Below are 22,526 nucleotides of genomic sequence, written 5' to 3'. Positions count from 1 at the left end.
ATTTGAGGGCTTGATTCACTTAATTATCTTAGACTGCCCATTTGTAATAACTTAATTATCTTAGACTGCCCATTTGTAATTAACTTCTGCGATACATTAATATGACTATGGTCTTTATAATAATAGTTTGGTCTTTAGACATTGGGAAGACCACCAAGCTCCTAGTAAGACTCAACTGAATGCCCTTCCTCTGATATCCCCTTTACCTATTGGATATATTCTTCTTCGTTTGAGATAGCCTTTGGTTTCTTGTGTAAATATTGCAGAAGTATCACATATAACTATGATCATTATCAATAATTTCCAACAAGACAAGCTGCAATGAAATTTCTTTATGATGGTTTGTTCAATCAATCCTGACACCATTATTAGGAGTTGAGTAAGCTTTGGAACATTATATGAAGTAATGGGAATAAGGCTTGTGTAGAGGATCATCAAAAGTTTGATATTGTTGGCTCTAGGACCATCTTTAAAAATCGTAAAAACAATCAACATTTGATTTCCTCTATTTGGTGATTGTCTTAGTTACATAGGGTTCAATACACATTATTGTCTTGGTGCCACAAGTTAGAGATGCATGAGGAGTATCTTCATTGTATACTTTCAATCATTCACTAGTCTTCATTTTTTTTGTCTTTGTGGCATGAAAGGAAAACATTGGCAACTCATGAATATCGCCCGTGGATGCATCATTGTCTTTCCTTTCTCTATGGTGTGGAACTGTTGGTGAATAATGAGATGTGAACTATATCAATTAAAGTACTACTTATCCAATTCCCTTTGACTCTGATCTCCTCTACATATTCTAAATGTTTTCAAGTATAATATGTATTGACATCTGTTACTGAGGGAGTTTGCATTTCCATTCTTCAACATTAAGAATTTAGTCACGATATTCTTCTATATGATGTGTGCACATTGTTCTAGAGGTTTATTACTCCCTCCTGCTTATGTAGATATTCGCCCAACACAAGATTTTTTTATTTTATCTATCTCCACATGATAATAATATGCCATGTCGAATAATGACAACTCTGAACATGGTTATTCATGTCCTTATGTTGCGTATGTTCTCCGTACACTTCTTTGATGCCTTGCTAGTACCGTTCCAATTTGATTTTCTTTCTATCACATAATAATTTCAGACCCCCTTGGGTCTGCTTGACAATGAATATTCCTGTCTTAAATGGTCACATATTATTTTCTTATATTTGTAGCCAGCTTTGATACCATGTTAAGGTTTATGAATCGTTTTCTACAAATGTACTAACATTACCATTGTTATTGATAATTTTCAAATGCAGATTTGAAGACTTATAAATATGAGAGAAATGAGACATGTCTCATGAAGAGACATGTCTCTATGGTTAACCATCATTAGATAATAATAGTATATTAGCAATAATATAAATAATCATATATATATAAGAATATTTGATTAAATGATGATTTACCATTAACAATGTTTCTCATGATTGAATCAATCTGGCAGAAGCTGCAAACTTAACATTTGTGACCTCATTTTCAACACCCCCTTCATGATACTGTCAAAAATGAAATGTTAAATACAGGTGAAATATTTAGTTCACTAGACAATTCTTTTTCATGGGCGTTTCTTGAATCATGCTTCTTAAGTATCCTTCAGGGCCTAAACTTCTTTTTCAACTTATTATATGTTCCCACTGGAAATTTTTCCCTCCTTAGATGAACTAGAATTTCATATCCAATCTGAAATTCCTTATGCTTCATTTTCTCATTTGCCTTAGCCTTGTACTGTGTATTCATTTTAGTAATGTGTTTTCACTTTTCCGCAAGCTTTTTAAGTGTTTTGCAAATTCTTCAACTTTGACACAACTTGTTTCCCTTTGTCCAACTTCCTTAATTCAAAAGCATTTCTGGGACTACTAACATATACTATCCGGAATTGTGATTTATCAGTTCTTCTATTGATAAAATTATTATAAGCAAATTTTGCTTGTGGTAAAATCAAATCCCATTCCTTTGGTTTATCTCCAACCAAACATCACAATAGGTTTCTCAAACTCCTATTCATCACTTCTATCTGTCCAACAGTTTGTGGATGATGTGCTAAGTTGAACTTCAAATATATTTTTAGCTTCTTTCACAATGTCGTCCGAAAGTATCCAACCAACTTGGTGTCTCCAACTGAAACTATGCTTTTCGATAGACCATGTAGTCTCACCACTTCTTGAATAACAATTTTGCGACATGAACAATGTCATTAGTCTTCTTGCAAGGAATGAAATGTGCCATCTTTGAACACCTATCTACCACCACAAAAATTGAATCATGCTATCTTTGAGTCCTTGATAAACCAAGAACAAAGTCTATACTAATAACCTCCTATGGTTTTTTTTGTATAGGTAATGGCTAATATTATTACGAAGTAATTGGAAAAGATTTGCTTGTTATTAACAGTGATCAAGAAATCAATTTATACACCAGGTTGAATAATGTTTCCTTAAGAAACAATCATAAAGAAAATAAACATTCTATTCTAGCTAAGAGAAAACTAACAGTTATCTACAACTAACTATAAAAGAGAAACATTCTATTCTAAAAACATAAAACTAAATATTAGAAACATTCTAATATTCACAGAAGATTACAATAGATAACTATTAGATACTAAACATAGATAATAGAAACTATCTATTATCATAATACCCTCCCTTAATGGTTAATCTATCTAGAGCACGAAGCTGTCAAAAAATATAAAAGACAGATTTTGTTTGCTCAAGGGGCTCCGCACTGTTCATTGTGGGCTGTGAACCATATTGCTTAAATAGGGTAGCTAAGCACTTCTGACATTCAACCTTCATGTGTCCAAACTAGTGGCAATAGTTGCATTGAATGTTTTTCTTCCAGGAGCCTTCTAAATTTGGAGTAGAGGATGTCTGCTGAAAAGATTGTTGAGGGTATTTTCGATGATGCTCGAAAACTTTGCAATTGAGCATAATGCTCCAAAACAAACTACAAAAAGCCATGATTTCTAGGAGAAAATAAAAAAAATTGAACATTATTTTTGGGGTGAGAAATCAATCAAAACCCAACATGATTTTTGAGGTGAAAAATCAATCAAAACTTGACATGATTTTTGAAGTGAAAAAACAATCAAAACCTAACAATACAAAGCTTCGTTTTTTTAGGAAAAACCTTAAAACCCAACAGATAATTTTTGAGGAAAAAATTACAAACCCACAAAGGAATCCCACACAACATTGCGAATTATAGAATCATAAATTTTTAAGGGAAAATTTATAGAAACCCATAAGAATTTTTTTTGGGAAAAAAAAATGAAAACCCATCAAATTTTTTTTTTTGAGGGAAACAATTATGGAAACCCACCAGAATTTTTAAGGGAGGCAAAACACGATACTTTGCATGGTAAAGCAACACATGTAAACAACATGCAAGTACATGCAACCCTCAAAAAATCGACACCCAAAAGATTTGAAGGGTGACCCAGAAGAGAGCTTGGAAAACCCAAAAAGAATATGTTCTTGGGTTCTAAATTCACTAGATTAAAAATTGAGGCACCCAAAAAAATCAGACAATCCAGTTGAGCTCTCGAAAAACCCACAAAGAATCAGAAATCAGCGGATTCAGATCTCTTAGAACCTAGACCCTAGTCGGATTAGAGAGAGTTGGAAACAGATATGCATATAAATAATTTTGAAAATAAAAGGTAGATAATTTCAACCAAGAAATTATAATTATTTTAAAAAAATTTTAGAGTGTTGGCTTTGATACTATATTATGAAGTAATTGGAAAATATTTGCTTGTTATTAATAGTGATCGAGAAATCAATTTATACAAGAGGTTGAATGATGTTTCCTTAAGAAACAATCGTAAAGAAAAGAAACATTCTATTCTAGCTAAGAGAAAACTAACAGCTATTTGTAGCTAACTAAAGAATAGAAACATTCTATTCTAAAAACATAAAACTAAATATTAGAAACATTCTAATATTTACAGAAGATTACAATAGATAACTATTAGATATTAAACATAGATAATAGAAACTATCTATTATCGTAATAAATATAACCTTGTGTTCTGCTTGGATCCTTTTGCCATCTAACATATTCTGGAACTTTGTACAAATTTCCTAATATCTCTCTACAGTTGTGGTTAATAATAATTCTCACTAACCAGAGCAATTCTTTTTATTTGGACCAAAATTTCCAGCCAACCTTCCACTATGCTTTTTTTGATGAGGTTCTTCCTCATAGAACTCCTTGGAATGCACAATTGACTACCTCTGAATAACATGACATCCTGAATTATGAACTCCAACCACGTGGCTCTTTCTAGAGTAACAGTTTTTTTAGAAGCTTTCCAAGTTTCACCAAAATCAAGATTTTCCAGATACAAACTCTTGAGTTGCCTGAATTCAATAACCTCAATCTCCATCTTTGTCAGCAAAATTTGTCTCCTTCTAAGAGTATTTGTGACTCTGTTGGACATCCCACTTCTATGTTTGAAAACAAATTTGTAACTTTGCAAAAATTCAACCCATTTCAAATGCATTTGATTCAACTTTCCTTGACTATTCAATCATTGCAAAGCTTGATGATCAGTAAATAAAATAAACTCTTAGGTAAAAGGTAATGTCTCCATTTTTTCAATGCCTAAACTAAAGCATAAAATTCCTAATCATAAATATAATATTTTCTTTTGGCATCATTCAAGTTTTCATTAAAATAAGCAAAGGGTCTACCTTTTTGACTCAAAACAACTCCAATGACATTACCACTAGCATTACAGTTTATTTGAAACACCTTATTAAAATTTGGAAGTGCTAAAATAGGTTGTTTTGTGACTTTTTTTTTCAACAATTGAAAACTCTTGTAGTTGTTTACCGTACAAGATAAACAGATATTTATCGCATTCAGTAGATTCAGATGTAACATAGAGCAGATACTTATTCATATACGCAAAATGCACTCCAAGTACAACACTTACAATGATGATTATTATGTCTTAATAGTCCCTACGGACGATGTACACATGCTTTCCTGAAGGGGTGACTGAACCGTCACATGTCTTTTTGGATACAATTCTACCCGTCGACTACAATATAGAATTTACCGACAACATCATGCCCCCCAAAAAGTAAAGTTGTCTCTGGATGACAAAATAGAGACAACTCTTACAACAAAAACTAAAACAACTAATTACATCAAGACTTAAACAACTAAGAAGAGGGAAGCGTCCCTTGTGTAGTAGACGTTCGTGCTCTAAGCTCACACAACTATTCTCAAAGCTGATAGACTTGCCCTATCCGTACTTTCAAATCTGCTTTAACCTCCATTTGAAGCTCCAAGGCTGACTGCATCATTTGAGCAATTTCTGCAAGCTTCTTCTCCTTCTCTGCTGTCACCTTCTCTTTCTCTGTTGCCACCTTCTCTTTCTTTGTTACCACCTGTTGTAGCTGACTCTGTCGGCCCAAAAGTGTTGCTCGCTCGGATTCCCAGGCTGCCCTCTTTGCATCTAGTTTTGCTTTCATTGTTGCTACTTTGGCAATTGACTCCTCCTGAACCTTCTCCATGGCTGCCTAGTCTGCTTGGCTCCTCTGAAGGGTATAATGAGCATCCTTGTATATCCGGATTATCTCCTCAATTAGAGTCTCAATGCAGTTCTCCTTACTCGTCTCCCTCGTAGTGGTGGTCCAATCCTGTCACATCTTCGTAGTCTCCACACTCGGCCATCCACGCTCCTCAAAACAAATTGTAAAGGTTGTTGGACATCCCACTCTCATGAAGGATATGATGCTCTCTAGCTCCTTTACCACTGAGTCGAAGGCAATTGTTTGTGCAAACCCCACCTCTTGGTGAGCACGAGTCGCTACATCAACAAGAAATGTCTCCACAACCTCTTCCACTGTTGTCTCTGGCCCCACTGTAGGTTGTTGCTGGGTAGCCATGGCCGTCTCCACTGCTTCCACCATCTGCTCAATGGTGCTAGGTGATACCTCATCTGTCTGTGTCGGATGACTCTCTTCCACCTGTGTTTGTAAAGGATCTCTTTCTAAAGTTACCTTTCGTGCAGGTGTGAGAATCCCTATCGCTTGTGGTGCTGGCATACGGTTAAACCTCGTACTCAAGTATGAGCTCAACCTCTAAACTCTACTCTCTCTATTTGGCTCCTTTGGCGGTGCTAGCAATGTTGCATCCACTATAACCATTGCGTCCGAACCTACCACATCCAAGCGGACACCCGATGTCCTCAAACCCTCGCCTGTCGGTATCTCCGTCACTCCCTCTTGAGTGTCCATCTCCTCTAGAATAAATATATCAGTCCCGACCTCTGGTACAATTGGCAAGCCCTCTTCAACCACTCCTTAAGGTAACCCCATGGAAACCTTCGGTACAACTGTAGCAAGTATTGCTGTATTGACTAAAGGCTCAACACTCCTTGAAGGTGCTAATACTGCTGGCTGCGGTGTTGGTTGTGCTATTGACTACTGTGCTGGTCGTGCTGTTGGTCTGGCTACTATAGTGGCTGGTGCCATGACAACAGGTTGCCTAAATTGCTCGAACCCAAGAATGTGAATGCTTGTGGGGACTAAGTGCGAGTGGGAGATAGCTATGAGGGTCCTCGGAAATAGTAGGGGTGGTGCTGTAATAACTTTGACTTCCTCATCATCATCCTTGTCCTCCACTTCCTCCTCCGAGTTGTCACTGTCCTCGGAAGATGTGTCCTATCTCCCACTCTTCATGTTCTCGTGCTCAGAACTTTCTACCTCCTGTCGCATCCTTTTCTGTCCAGTGGCCTTCTGTCCTTTGGGAATATCAAGATGCCTCCACTGCATAATTGGTGGCTCCCCTGGTTTTGTCGGGCTTGGCTTGATTTCCAACATCTCATTCGGTATCATTCGTGTAGTAGCATCAAGAAATAGGCCAATGGCGTAGTGTGACATGTAAAAGGTTTTGTGTTGCAGTGACATGAACTCCTGCGTGTGCTCAACCAACAAGGATGCCTAATCATACACTATGCCATTCATGATACCATTCATCAAGATCACTTGCAAAAATGAAATGTCTGATGCCCTACTCGAACCGGTGAGTCTGTTCTTCACTAAATCCATTAGACAACACCAATGTCCTTCCAACACCTTAGATTTCTTTAGTCCTCTTGCCTTTGAAGAATCCATCAACGCTTCACTTTCTTCTTGGTTTTCCGGTCTAGTTTCTTTGGTTTATTATTGATTTTCCTTCCTCCTTGCTCATGACTTGGTATGTCGAATACCCTGGTGAAGTCTATGGCTCTGAAAGATATCACTAAATTCTATCTGAGGTAAGGAAATGAGCATGTTCGTGAGAACCTGTCATAGGTCTCTAGCATTGTGCAAAGAAACCCCTCGAAGTTGCGAATGCAGAATGATGGCATCCGCAATGCCCATTCTACCTGTGCCCTCCGTATGCTGTCCTTTACAAATTGATCATTCAGAGCCTCTTGCCACCATTTTCTAGATTCAAGTCCATTCAAATCCTTGAATGGCGTATTCTGAGGTGTGAGATGTGTTGTTGCAGGTGGTCATGCCTTGCTTTCTTTTTGCCTGTATTGCTTGCAATACGTACACCCGATGGTAAAGATTGCACATTCTTGTTCATTGTGCTGCTTGATGAATCTTCTTCCAATTTCTTCTTCCACACTCTCTTTTCGGCTGAATGCGTGCTGTTGCCTCTTTTGTTTTTTTGTGAAGAGAGTAAAGATGGTTAGGTTAGTTGCAATTTTCTCTGATGGTACGGTAGCTATTGACCAATCTGTATTTACTCCTACCCTTGTTGTGGCCGTACAGATGCAATGCTTCAGATTGTATGACTGTTATAGCTCTCGCTCCTTGGTATATTCTACCTTCTCAAATCGTACAATGAAGTAACTTATCTCTTGTTTAAGTCGTACGGCTTTGTACGGTGCACGACAATTCTATCTGGCTGTCCTTTCCCTTAGTTATTTGCTTGGCCATACGGACAACATGGTCTCTAATAACCGTACGGTATGTGTTTTTGTTGTCTCTTCTAATGTCTGTGCATTGTTAGTCAGATCTCTTCTTTGTTCATGACCGTACGGTGTTAACACCTCTCTGACCGTACAGTGTTGTCCTCAATTGGGATGTTCTTGCTTCTGTGAGTCTGTACAGTGTAGTGGTATGATGTGTGGCCTTCTCTCCTTTAGCTGTATGGTGTCAGCTTTGAATGATGGTCATATGGTAACTTTAAACTGCTCCTACAGACCTTACGTTAGCTTTTCCTATGGCGTACGACTCACATTTGTTACTTTAATTGTGCAGTGTGCCCTCCCTCAGCCTTTCGTACATTGTTCTTATATGAAGGCTGTATGATGCTCTTATATGAAGGCCGTATGGTACTCCTCCAATGTTTCTCTTATATCGTACAATGGCCATACGATGATTTTTTCTTATTGTCAGTACGTTACCTTTTTGCCTCAACTGCTGGTCGTATGGTAACAATATCCTTACATTTCTTTAGATCGTACGACATATTAAAGTTCTATACTTCTATCTTTTAGGCCATACGGTGTTGGTATCTATGCATGCTATTTTGTAGACCATATGATGTCTTATATCCGGCTACATTCCCACTATCGAATAGTGCTTTGCCTTGCTCCTTTGCACCATAGTCTATTCCTTATACCTGTTCAATGCCCTTCTCATTAATCAAGACCGTACAGTGTCATCTTGTTCCCAATTAGTGGCCGTACGGTGGTTTTATAGCATTCAACTTACTATTGTTTTGTATCTTGTTGCTCTATTCATCTATTATACTTTTATCTTTGATTTCTTATTTACACATTCTAATTATTTATATTTACATATATGCACCAAGCCTCTCCTACTACGGATTCCATCCCCATAACCGCCCCTAGACTAGGGTTGTGGTCGAGTCTCTTGGCCACTATTTATTTATTATTTCTATATTCTCTCAGTTGTTTGTTTGTGGAGGCGCATTATTTCTTTTATGGTAAACTTTCAGTTTCGACCTATTACTGCATCGGACACTTCCTTCATGTCGAGCACCCATAATTTTATTGCTCCATTATCACCCACTTCACGAATTTTGTATGGCCTGATCCGTTTCACTTTAAATTTTCCTAGTTTGATCTTGTTACGCCCATTATACTTTAAAACTAATTGGTCTTGTTGAAATTTGTTCAACTTCAAGTGCTTATCATGCCATGCCTTTCGTTTGTTCTGTGTAACGTTTGTGGTCCATGTTGCCTGCAATCGTCGTTCATCAAGTATATTTAAGTTATACAATCTTTCCCTTAGGCTTTCTATATCTCCGAGTTTGTTTTCAATCGCGTTCCTTAAACTTGGTACAATGAATTTTGTTGGTACCATGGCGTCCTGCCCATACATCAACTGAAATAGAGTGTCCCGTAGTTACCTTGTATGAACTATGGTACGCCCATAATGCTGATGGTAACTTCTCTTCCCAATCCTCTCCTTTGACTGGGCAAGATTTATAAATTACTTTGACTAAGATCTTATTTGTAGCTTCGGCTTGTCCTTTTGCTCGCGGATAGTAAGGCTCGACAGGGAATGGTATATCTTGAATTTTGTGGTAAGCAGTTGGATGATGTGATTCATAAAGTGACCCCCACGATCACTTGTCAACTGCAATGGGATCCCATACCTTGCGATAATTTGCACGTCAATAAATTTCGCTGTGCTTATCGCAAAGATGTTTGGTAGGGCCCGCGCTTCCACCCACTTGGTAAGATATTCTGTCTCCACCATGATGTACCTACATGTTCTAGTTTTACTTACCTTGAGGGGTCCGACAAATTCCAACCCCCATCTTTCAAATAACTCTTGTGCGTGTGAAGGATTTAGAGGCATGTAGTCCCTCTTCAGTGGTTTTTTAGCTCTTTGACATGTATCACACACCACGACCCACTCCCTGGCATTGTCGTGCACGACAGGCCACCATAACCCTGCCAGAAGTATCTTCCGCGCAGTTGTGTTCGACCCCATGTGTCCTCCTGCTAGTCCTTCATGTGCTTCCTTCAACACCTTTGGGATTTCCTCTTCTAGCACGCACCGTCTTAAAATCTGATCGAGTTCCATCTTATACAATAACCCGTTGATCAACTGAAATGTTTGACTCCTTAATACTAGTTTCCTCCTCTCCTTCGGCGACATCTTGCTTAGAAATTGTCCCATCGAAAGATATTCACTAATATGCGTGTACCAGGATGGTAGTAGGACAATCTGAAATAGTTGCACGTCTGGAAAATCATCGTTGATCCCCTCCGGTGGCTCCCCTGATTTTATCCTTGATAAGTGATCCACGCTTACATGACTGTTCCCAGTGATACCAGATTCTTGAATGTAAACTCTTGCAACAGTAATAGCCATCTACTTATCCTTCCTTGGATGATCGACTTGTTTACGAGATATTGCAGTGCCTGATGATCTACATAAAATACAAATGACATCGCTAGTAAATAATGTCTAAATATTTGTACCGCATACACCATTTTGAGTGCTTCTTGCTCTGTTGTACTGTAATTTTCTTTGCTTTAGATAACAGTCTACTCGCAATGTATACTGGATGATCCAATCCGTGGTCACCTATTTGCACCAATGTTGCTTCAATCGTGTAGTTCGATGCGTCAACATGGACATGAAACTCGTTATCCCAGTTCGGATAAGCTAGGATAGGCACTGTAACTAATCTCGTTTTCAACCCACCAAAAGCTTTATTCTGCTTCGCTTCCCATTTGCAAGGTTTGCCTTTGTAGGTGACTTTGTCTAGTGGTTAGGATATTTTCGCAAAGTTCTTGATGAATCTTCGATAGTATCCGATATGTCCAAGGAATGACTTTATCTCTATTACATCTGTCGACGAGGGCATATCCAGGATTACACAGATTTTGTTAGGATCCGTTTTTAATCCTGCTTTGCATACTATATGTCCTAATAGCTTCCCTTATGGCACCATGAACTTGCACTTCTTCGGATTCAATGCTAGTCTCGCCCTTCTACATCTTTCCATGCATTCTCTGAGTGCATTATATGCTTGTCCTCTGCTCTAAAAATTGACCAATCGTCCAAAAATGCCATGAAATTCCCAACTGACATCTTATGAAATATGTGTGCAAGATAATCCTCTGAAATGTGGCAGGAGCATTGCATAGTCCGAATGACATTGTATTATAGGCATATACTCCATCTTCTATGATGAACGTTATTTTCAGCCTATCTTCTTTGGCGTTGGATATTTAGTTGTATCTAGAGGATCCATCCATAAATGAATAGATTTCGTGCCTCATGACCTCTTCTAGAATACTATCGGTAAATGGTATCGGGAACAGATCCTTGATTGTTATTGCGTTCAGGCATCGAAAATCTACACATTCTTATCTGAGTGGTGTCCTTCAGAGATATCACAATGGGTGATAACCGCTCTCTCGTCTGCACCCTAAAAATAATTCTCGCTTCCAGCATTCGGTTGATCTCATCCTTGACCCGTGCGACATTATATTTGTTCATCTTGTATGGCCGCTTCCGTACGAGTACTGCTCTTATCAGCAATATCCGATGGACACAACTCCGGCGGTACTCCTTTAAAATTCTTATACGTCCATGCGAACACATCCTTATACTCCATAAATATTTTGAATGCTGTGGCTTTTAGGACTAGGTTCCTGTCATCTCCCACAGATATTTTTCGGATTGGCTTTATCTCCTAAGCTCATCGACTTTACAGTAGGCTCTTCGTACTTTATAGGTTTGTCTTCACTAAACATATGCGCAGACGTTTTGTCTATATGTGCTTCTCCCTCCTTCACTTCGCTATACTCCTTCGAAAACTCATTCCCTTCTTTTCCCTCTTTGATCCCTAACATGTTACAGTTTGGATAGAGCTCGTAGTTCTCCATCTGCCAATGGAGTAAGCCGTTCACTGAGTCCAGGTCGTCATTGTTCAACCCTCCTAATCTAAATATTCCCCCTTCATCAGGTTCCATTCTTTTCTTCCCCTCGTCGTCACCACCGCCTTCGCCTTCAGAATCCAACGACGCTGCCTCCTCACCTACCATCTCTATGTTTAAGTCAATTACAAATCTCTAGCCTCTGCCTTCTATGGACAAGGTATTCTGTTTCCAATCATGTTTCACCTTCCCCTGTACTAGCCAGCCCCGTTCAAGGATGGCGTCATACCCTTTTCTTTTTAACGGGATGACCATGAAATACAATAAGAATGGCTGCATTTCGATGGTTATAGGTTGCGCCATTGGGTTCCCTAAAGGCTTGATCCCCTGTTGATCGACAGTCAGAAGTTGAAATGTAGGTGGCCATAGTGTAGGTTGTCCCAACTTTTTCCATATATCCTCCGATAGTACATTTACTCTTGACCCTCCATCTATGATTGTGTCAGTCAGTACAATTCCCAGAATATCCATCTCTACTACTGTAGGATGTCTTCCCGTAGTGAGTGCTAGTAGCATTGGGTCTGTTGCAGTTGTTTCGCTGCCATCCTTTCTTGTCTCTTCCTTTGCTTTTGGGAGTGGTGTCATGTTCAGTATTGCCGTTCGTAACTGAGGTATTGTATGAAGGTCATTCAGTTTCATGGGAACTTCCATTTGCATTACCTGCCTTATAATATTTTGTTCTGTTAGGTTCCTCTTAAAGGTACCGACAGTGTTTTTTGTTTGTAATTTTTCAGCTTTCATTTGTTTTTCCAATTCTATTCGTGCTTCTTGCAACCTCTTCTTTCTTCCTTTGCATTTGGATACATTGCCTTCTTTGCTTGCTCGCGAGTGATGGCTAGTGTCTCCTCATCACATGTTTCGATGCTTAACAAGTTCACCCCTTGCTGAGGGCATTTCGAATCCTCTTGGTCTCTCGGACCACACCATCTGCATAATAGCTACGACATTTCCTTCGTGGTACAGTCTTTGGCGAAGTGCCCCTGGAGGTTGCACGCACAACATTGTATCATCGGCCGTCCACTCAATTACTATATCCGACTTCGACCCCCATTATTGTTGCTATTATTATTGTTACCGCCTTGTCCGTGCCAGTTATTGTTCTGGTACCTTCCTGAGGTTGCATCATTGTTCGTGTTCGTTCCTGCTCCTGTGGTGGATACTTCCTACGTCAGTAACACTTGGTTGTCCCTTCGTCTTCATATTGAACGGACATTCCTTTGTGGAATGTCCCGCAATTTGGCAGATATCGCAAAATTGTTTTTTTGGGCAGGAGCCTTTTGTGTGGCCGTCCTCCTTACAGTCCGTACACCACAATTCCCCTTTCATCGAGTCAGAATTCTTTTTCAAATTTTTGAACTCCATCATCCGTAAAATATCCTTCTGCAATGCTTTCGGAAGATGAATTGTCTGAGTTCGACGATTTGTGTTTCTTCTTTATGCTTGCTTTCTACTCACTCTCCAGGTCCATCTTCTGATTATACGCATCTATGTATGACACAGGGGGTACAATTTCCATGTTTTTGTTTAGTGTCGGTCGTAGCTCTTCAACAAACCATCTTTTCTTTAATTTGTTTGCCAGTTGGCTTTCCATTTTCCCCACTAGCTCCTTCAGCCTTCTTGCATATACATAGATTGTTTCGTTTTTTCCCTGTTTCGTTATTATCCCTAAGTAGTCGAAATTCTGCTATGAAATCTTTTTTGACGTTTGGCAATGTAGTTAATTTCTGAGGATCGACATCCGAAAACCAATCAATCGCTACACCTTGTAGGGTCACCAGAAATTGGCGGACCCAATCATCGTGGTCTGTTACATCGCTCACCGTCCAAATTGTTTCGCATGTCTCACAATGTTTGATTGGATCGGTTGTCCCATCACCATTGAACTTCGATAATTTTTTCTTCGGTCTTGCGATTGCTACTTTTATCTAATTCTATGGTACTTGTGTACCCGTGTTGTTCTGAGTACCCACGTTTTGAGCATCCGCGTTGTTTTGCACAACTGCGTTGCTTCAGACAATCGCTCTACTTTGGACAACCATGTTACTTGGTGGGAAGAGATCTTTATCAAGAGAAGTTGTTCGATTCTCTACTTGTATCCGTTCGTTGGGTGTATTGAGAACGCAGAGTTCACTCCATGCTCGTGCTTCTTTGACACTTTGAGCCGTGCGAGTTACTTCCCTTCTGTTTGAATTCTCTACCTTAAGCGTATACAAGTTAAGGAACTCCTCCCTTGTCTCTTCCACCAAATTCTATTGTTGTTGAGTTTCTTCGAGCAATTCCTCAGCACTCCTCAGTTTGTTAGGTGAATGTAGTTCCTCTGTTTGTGCTCTTTCACCACCTCCGTGTCCATCGCTAAGCTGCTGAAGCTTCTATTTGCACTTCGCCTATTGTGCTAAAATTGGTACTTCTTGTGTTGTGCATATCTCATCCTTATCTTTTTATTCCTATCTTTATTAAGTAGATTTTACATTAATCTTCATAACACTTCCTTTGTTCTAGGTTCAATTGGCAGCGACGCCAAATGTTTACTGTACAGGATAAACAGATACTTATCGCATTTAGTAGATTCAGATGTAACACAGAACATATACTTTATTCATATACGCAATATGCACTCCAAGTACAACGCTTACAATGATGATTATTATGTCTCAATAGTCCCTACGGACGATGTACATATACTTTACCAAAGGGGTGACTCAACCGTGACATGCCCTTTCAGATACAATTCTTCCCGTCGGCTACAATATAGAATTTACCTACAACAGTAGTCCACTTAAATTTGTTTCCTATCCCTTCTCATTATTTTAGTCAAGGGTCTACAGACACCTAAAATTTCTGATAAACTTTCTATAGAAGCTCACCAAATCATTAAAAGATCTTACCTCTGTAGCACTCTCTAGGATAGCCCACTCAAGTATAGCCTTCACCTTCTCCAGGTCCATTTTTAGACCATCTACTGAAACTACAAATCTTAGATACGCTAACTCCTTCACAAAACTGTAGTTCTTTAGATTAATCAACAATTTCTCTTCCCCTATTCTCTCAAACACCCTATGAATATGCATTATATGCTCCTTCAATGTCTTATTGAAGATCAAAATATCATCTAGATAAGCAATTATAAAGTTACCTTGAAACTCTTCAATACCTTGTTTATAAATGGCATGAATATGGTCGGTGCATTGATTAGCCCAAAAGACATGACGAATTACTCAAACAAATGCTCCTTTGTCTTGAAGGCTATCTTCCATTCATCTCGTTTTCTGATTTGGATTGGGTGATATCCACTCTTCATATCTATCTTTGTGAAATACACAAATATACTCAAACAATCCATAATATCATCCATCGTTGGCAAGAGAAATCACAACTTGATAATGATTTTATTGATAGCTTGAGAATTTGTACACATCCCCCATTCTCCATTTTTCTTTGGTGCTAATACTGCTGGTACAACACACGGACGCAAACTCTCTTGAATCAACCCCTTTTGTAACAACTCTTGTACTCGTCAGTTCAACTCTTCACTTTCTGTTGGTGTCATTCTATGTTCCGTTTTATTTGGCAAACGGGACCTTGGAATCAAGTTCATCTAGTGACTGATCTTTCTCACTGGTGGCAATCCATTAGATATATTATCCGATACAATATTCTGAAACTCATCCAACAAATCTGCAGCTTTTGCAGGTACATCCTCTACTTCATTTTCGCTTGTTTTTGGAATTAAGGCAAAACACATATGCTCATGCCTCATGCCTTCTAGAAATTTCCTTTCATCAACTGAACATATTCTTGCATTGTTACATGCCTTTTCCTTTGTTTTCTTCAACGACTTCAGCTTGTGTCGAGCTCCATCTTTTTTCAAATAATAGGTATTTACATATTCATCATGTACTGTGTGGAGCCTAAATTTTAGCCTCCATTTTTTAGCAGAATTGCTACAAATCAATACCAAGTATTTGAAGATATTTTATACTCTCACAATGAATGGATATAGTATATTCTTGCTAGGTATGATGAAAAGACTGAGGAGACTATGAGATTGAAGGGATTATAAAAGTGATGTAAGTTATAACAACAGTTGATTAGAGAAGAGAATATATAAACAAATTTCATGTACATATGACAGTCAAGTACATGAAGATAAGAATGCCAACAAGAGAAGTTTGCTGATTGGATTTCATTCACCAAACCAACATGCATAAAATAACAAGTTCACTTTGCAAGAATTGGTAGCCACTGTGAGAATGAATCTGTTATGAATCACAATGAATTACAAATTGACTCATCACATAATCAGCAGGTGCTTAAAGCCATGTTTGACAAGAACAAAAAATAAAAACAACTCCCAGCCTTGACAGGAGTGCAGAAACTATTAAGATTGTCATGATAGTATGGAAACATGATAATATATCAGAAATATTGGCAATAAAATAGAAAAAAAACACATTTTTAATGGCATGGTTGGCTATTATTTTCATTAGGATCCTCTTCTCACGCACATGTATGAAACAACACAATATTCAGTTAAGGAAGGATCATGTTTATAAAGACTCAGACCTACTGCATCAGGATGAAACAAATAAGCATGTATGCCTTGAAGGTCTTGCACAGGCACTGTGCATATTTTGGCAAGGAAAGGTTCCTAACTATAAAGTGACGGATATATCAGTCAAATCTATGCCGATGATGCTGCACCAGAATTTATGATGCTGCACCAGAATTATTGCAGGAAAGAAAACTTTGGTTGTGATTGGAATATATGAATTCAATCCCCTATCAAAAGCAGTGTAAATCTCATCATTTTGAAGTAGAGTATGAATTCGAGTTTAGAAGGATTGTTCTGGGAAGCATCGATAATGAAGGTCATGAATAGGAATTGGTAGCATGTGTGAAAGAAGCCACTTCACAGATAGCAAGGGTCTGATATAATTCTTCATACAGAGAGCTGTCGATTACCATTTGATATATGGACCAAATTCTTGAAGCCTACAGGTGCGGACAGGAGTTTTGAATCAAAATATATGTTTCAGTCACACGACGATAGAGATGCCATTGTGTATGTTTCGAGACAAGAAAGGACAAGTTATCAAGCTGAGAAGGAACCCGCATAAGAAAATGAGACAGCAACCAAACTATTATCACAGAACACGAGGAATATGATTGAGGATATGCAACGGTTAAAGGGCCCAGCGGTTTTCCCCATTAACAAAGATTGCAATCAATTTTATGGTGAGCCACCAAAGGAATAAAGCAATGATTAATAATGACGATTTGGTAAAAGTGCCAACATTGAATGTAATCAGCGATGGAAGTCAATGCAAATTGCCAAATTGATTTCTCCATTTTCTCCCATTGGTGCATTGAATGTAAGAAGCATTCTTGATGGTGCCCAATTCATAATTTTTGTCGTCAACAAGAAGGAAGGAACAAAATACGACAAGGAAATTAATCTTTGCAGTTGTGAACTAGACTCCATGTTAGAGCTTGTTTCATAGAAAGTGGTAGAAAATGGTAGGCGAGAAAAGATACTAAGCACCTCTTGATTGCCAAGTATTACAGTTTGTTGTTAATCATGCGTTTTCTATTGTCGGCAATTAAAGTTTTAATATGGTAACAATTATACTACGGGAACAATAATGAAGTGATTAGTTTTCTATTTTGAAGAGTTATATTGATTGGATGTAATTAGGTGACTATTGGGTATTATATAAGTATCAAATGCAAAAGGTAATAGAAGAGACATCCGAAGATAAGAAAAAGTATTTTACATTATTCGACAGTCATATATTCATTTGTAGGGAGAGATAAGAAGTTTTAAATGTGACTTTATAATATGGATTCAAATGTTTTATTTTAATAATAAATAAAAGGCCCTGTTTTTTTTAATTTTTATTGGAGGCATTTAGATATAAACTGCAGTTGATTCGTCCTTTATAATCATTTTTTAAATTCTGAAAACAATTTATGTTAGATAAGTGGATGAGGTCATCTATGGCATTTTAAACTTGATCATCACAGATATTGTGAAATATTTAATTGTTTCCTAATCTGTGTCCAGTCTGTCTCCCCGACCTTAGGTGTTAAAGCACAATCTCGACTAGTTTAGAATTGCGTATATATATTTAATCCATCGCATCTTGATTATTAAACTGTTAATAGTTTATGTGCATATAACATTATAGAGTTGTACGTTATAATCTTCATTGTAGTTGACTCTATTGCCCAAATAAGCTAAAGTATTGGTCTTTTATCATTCAAGTATTGGATTCATATTTGATGTGAGAAAATCTATAACTTCCTTCTTACAAATCTGAAATCCATTGTTAAAACCTTGTACAATTTATTCAACCCAAACACTCAATATTCAGTTTCATATTAATTGAGTTCAAAGACCTTTCCAGCCGGAAAACTCCAAAGATTAAATTTGCTATAGAAAAGCCTTGAACCAAGCAGTCAGCGTTTGAGGTGAAGGTCTACCTGCCTGTGGGTAGCGGAGCTTGAAGTGCAGGGGAATCAAAAAGTATTCCTGTTCGTTGGCCATAAGTGATTGAGAGATCCTATAGGAGAAGTGGCCAGCTCTTGGATTTCCTATTTGCGGTTTTGGGAAGCAACAGATTGGCGACTCTACTGAGTAGAGTTGCTCGCAACAAATGTTGTGAAGTGACCTAGAATTTCAGATTTTGCAAACCACAGAAAGCAGTTGTATTAGTTTTTTTGGAAGCATACTACGCTGGAAGTGACAACTTGAAAGATCAATCAATACAATTTTCAGTTTGTAGCTCTGTTGAGGGAGAAGACTCTGAAGGAAATGATTTGATTACCTAACATGGAGAATATGTACTATGATCAAGAAGCGAAACTATGGTACACCATGGAGGAAGCACACATACATCCCTTGGATGCATTTTTCACTTTGGAAAGATATGAAGGCAAATCCACAACACATTTGTTTATAAGGATGGTGAATAATTTTTGGGAGGTACCTTCAAACATTATGCTTCCATGCAACGAATTCATAAGAAAATTTCATGAGTTGGGAATCTTGTCAGATGACCCGGATTTGAAGCATCTCTTTCTAATATTCTTTCAAATATTAGAAGAAGAGGATGAAAGTTCAAGTTGTATATCTCCTTTGGATGCATTTTTAAACTTAGAAAAACAAGAAGAAGAATCTGCAGTGCAATTCTTAATGAGGATGTTGAATGCCTATCAAGAAATACCTTTGGAATACAGACCTCCATACTCCGATCTTCTTAGAAGAATGCGAGAATTAGGTCTCTTATATGATCATCAGTTTCTTATATTTCTCAAACTTATGTATAATGAATTGGCAGCAGAAGAGAATGAATGCAGGATTAAGATGACATACGAGTCAAATGTTGTTTCAGACTTGAATGAAAAAGAAATTTGTGGACAGTCTGAGGAGGAATCCAATTATGATGATATTTGTTTGATAATAGATGACAGTGAATATAAAAATGAGGAAGAGGATTCGCTCAGTGTGGAAGAAATTTCAGCCTTGTTAGATCTGGAATATCATAAACATGTTGAAAGAAATGATTTAAATTTTCTCTCAATTCACCAGGGAAGCTCTGATGGAGGTATGCCTGAATTCTCTATATTCTTGAATCCGTTGTTTGATGAGGAAGAAGATGAAGATATGTCTGAGTTCTCTATGTTCTCTAATCCATTATTTGAAGAAGATTTTCTATGCAATCAAATCCATCAGCACCATGATGAAGATAGCAGGCCTAATGATGATTTTGAAGTTGATAAAACTCATGATATGCATTCAAATGGTCAGATATCTTTCAGCTTATCGCATCAGGAAGAGGTACATCAGACATGTGAGGGTAAGATGGTATCATTTAGGCATGATGGGGAAGATAGATTGAAGGACAGTTCTGATGATTGCTCATTCGATCATACCCTTGATATATGTGAACTGACATCTTCTAAATGTGGATCATCTTCAAAGTCTTATTGTGGGAAGGATATGCATTCTGATTATGGGGCTGAAAAGGAATGCGTGCAAGGATATTTTCAAAAACTTCATCTAGATGTTTGTACAGCTGATCAAATGTATGGGATCCTTCATTCGACAAAAGTCACGGTGTACCTAATGACTTCTCGAAGGCTGAACAAAAGTCAGACCATGCTAATACAGCAATGAGTATCGTTCATACAAATGATGTCATCATATTCAGGAGATCCAAAGTGTTACATGATCAAAACTATGTGTTTGGTAGAGGAAAAAATTAACGTTTAATTTTGGAGGGCCTGGGGCCACCCGATTTCATTGCGGGTCATGTTAAGCATGGATGCTCGGTTTGCTTCTCTAGAGATAACTGGAGTCTCATTATGCCTAGAAGGGGCATATGTCCCCATCAAGAGCCACTGATGGAGCCTAAATTTTAGCCTCCATTTTTTAGCAGAATTGCTACAAATCAATACCAAGAATTTGAAGATATTTCTACACTCTCACAATGAATGGATATAGTATATTCTCACTAGGGATGTTGAAAAGACTTGGGAGACAATGAGATTGAAGGGATTGTAAAGGTGATGCAAGTTATAACAACAGTTGATTAGAGAAGATAATATATAAACAAATTTCATGTACATATGACAGTCAAGTACATGAAGATAAGAATACCAACACAAGAAGTCTGCTGATTGGATTTCATTCACCAAACCAACATGCATAAAATAACAAGTTCACTTTGCAAGAATAGGTAGCCACTGTGAGAATGAATCTGTTATGAATCACAGTGAATTACAAATTGACTCATCACATAATCAGCAGGTGCTTAAAGCCATGTTTGACAAGAACGAAAAACAAAACAACTCCCAGCCTTGACAGAAGTGCAGAAACTATTAAGATTGTCATGATAATAGGGAAACATGATAAGATATCAGAAACATTGGTAATAAAATAGAAAAAAAACACAGATTTTAATGGCGTGACAGGCTATTATTTTCATCAGGATCCTCTTCTCATGCATATATATGACACAACACAATATTCAGTTAAGGAAGGAGCATGTTTATACAGACTCAGACCTACCGCATCAGGATGAAACACATAAGCATGTATGCCTTGAAGGTTTTGCACAAGCATTGTGCATATTTTGGCAAGGAAAGGTTCCTAATTATAAAGTGACGGATATATCAGTCAAATCTATGCCAATGATGCTCCAACAGAATTATTGCAGGAAAGAGAACTTTGGTTGCAATTGGAGTGTATGAATTCAATCCCCTATCACAAGTAGTGGAAATCTCATAATTTTGAGAGTATGAATTTGACTTCAAAAGGAATGTTCTGGGAAGCATCAATAATAAAGGGCATCCATAGGAATCGATAGCATGTGTGAAAGATGCCACTTCATAGATAGCAAGGGGCTGATGTAATTCTTTGTACAGGGAGCCATCGATTACCATTTGATATTTGGACCAAATTCTTGAAGCCTACAGGTGCGGACAGGAGCTTTGAATCAAAATATATGTTTCAGTCACATGAAAATAGAGATGCCATTGTGTATGTGCTGAGACAAGAAAGGAAAAGTTATCAAGCTGAGAAGGACCCCGCATAAGAAAATGAGACGACAGCCAAACTATTATCACACAACATGAGGAATATGATTCAGGATATGCAAGGCTAAAGGGCCTAGTGGTTTTTTCCATGAACAAAGATTGCAATCAATTTTACTGTGAGACACCAAAGGAATAAAGCATTGATAAATAATGACGATTTGGTATAGTGCCAACATCGAATGTAATCAGCGATGCAAATTACCAAATTGATTTCTCCATTTTATCCCATCGGAGCATTGAAAGTAAGAAGCATTCCTAATGGTGCCGAATTCATAATTTTTGTCATTAGCAAGAAGGAAGGAACAAAATATGACAAAGAAATTAATCTTTGCAATTCTGAACTTTATTGTATTACAAAGTAATTGGAAAATATTTGGTTGCTCTTAATAGAGACCGAGAGGTCATTATATACAAAAGAATGGAATGATGTTTCTTTAGGAAATGATCATAAAGCATAGAAACATTCTATTCTTGCTAAAAGAAAGCTAAAAAGCTACAACTAACTAAAGCTAACTAAATATTTACAATAGGTTACCATTAACTGATAATAGACGATTATATATTATCATAATACCCTCCCTTAATGGTTGATCTCTCTAAAACACCAAATTGTCCTTTGAATTTGACAGACTTATTAGGATTAAGAGGCTTGGTGAGAATGTCTGCAGTCTGATCTGTGGTAGGAACATACTGCAAATCTATTGTCCCGTCTTTAACCAGCTGTTGTATATAGTGACAGTGAACATACATATGCTTGGTTCATTCATGGAAGATTGGATTTCGGGCTAACTTGATAATGCCTTCATTATCAACAAATAGAGTAGTTGGTCCAATTGGTGACATTTGCATATCCCCAAGCAATCGACAAAGCCAAATAACTTCACATTTTGCCTTAACAGTTCCTCTGTATTCGGCCTCTATAAAGGAGATAAACTTC

General features: G+C 37.8%; 1 protein-coding gene across 4 annotated transcripts in view; it reads left to right on the top strand.

Annotated features, from left to right (window-relative positions):
- Window positions 1-22,526, top strand: part of BIO1 (adenosylmethionine-8-amino-7-oxononanoate transaminase) — a 287,024-nt gene that overhangs the window by 21,183 nt on the left and 243,315 nt on the right. The gene's annotated exons all lie outside the window — the stretch shown is intronic.

Source organism: Cupressus sempervirens, chromosome 5 (genome assembly GCF_028749045.1).
Source record: "Cupressus sempervirens isolate cs-2001-9-10 chromosome 5, ASM2874904v1, whole genome shotgun sequence".
Taxonomy (NCBI): domain Eukaryota; kingdom Viridiplantae; phylum Streptophyta; class Pinopsida; order Cupressales; family Cupressaceae; genus Cupressus; species Cupressus sempervirens.
This window is presented reverse-complemented; position numbering and strand designations above follow the sequence as displayed.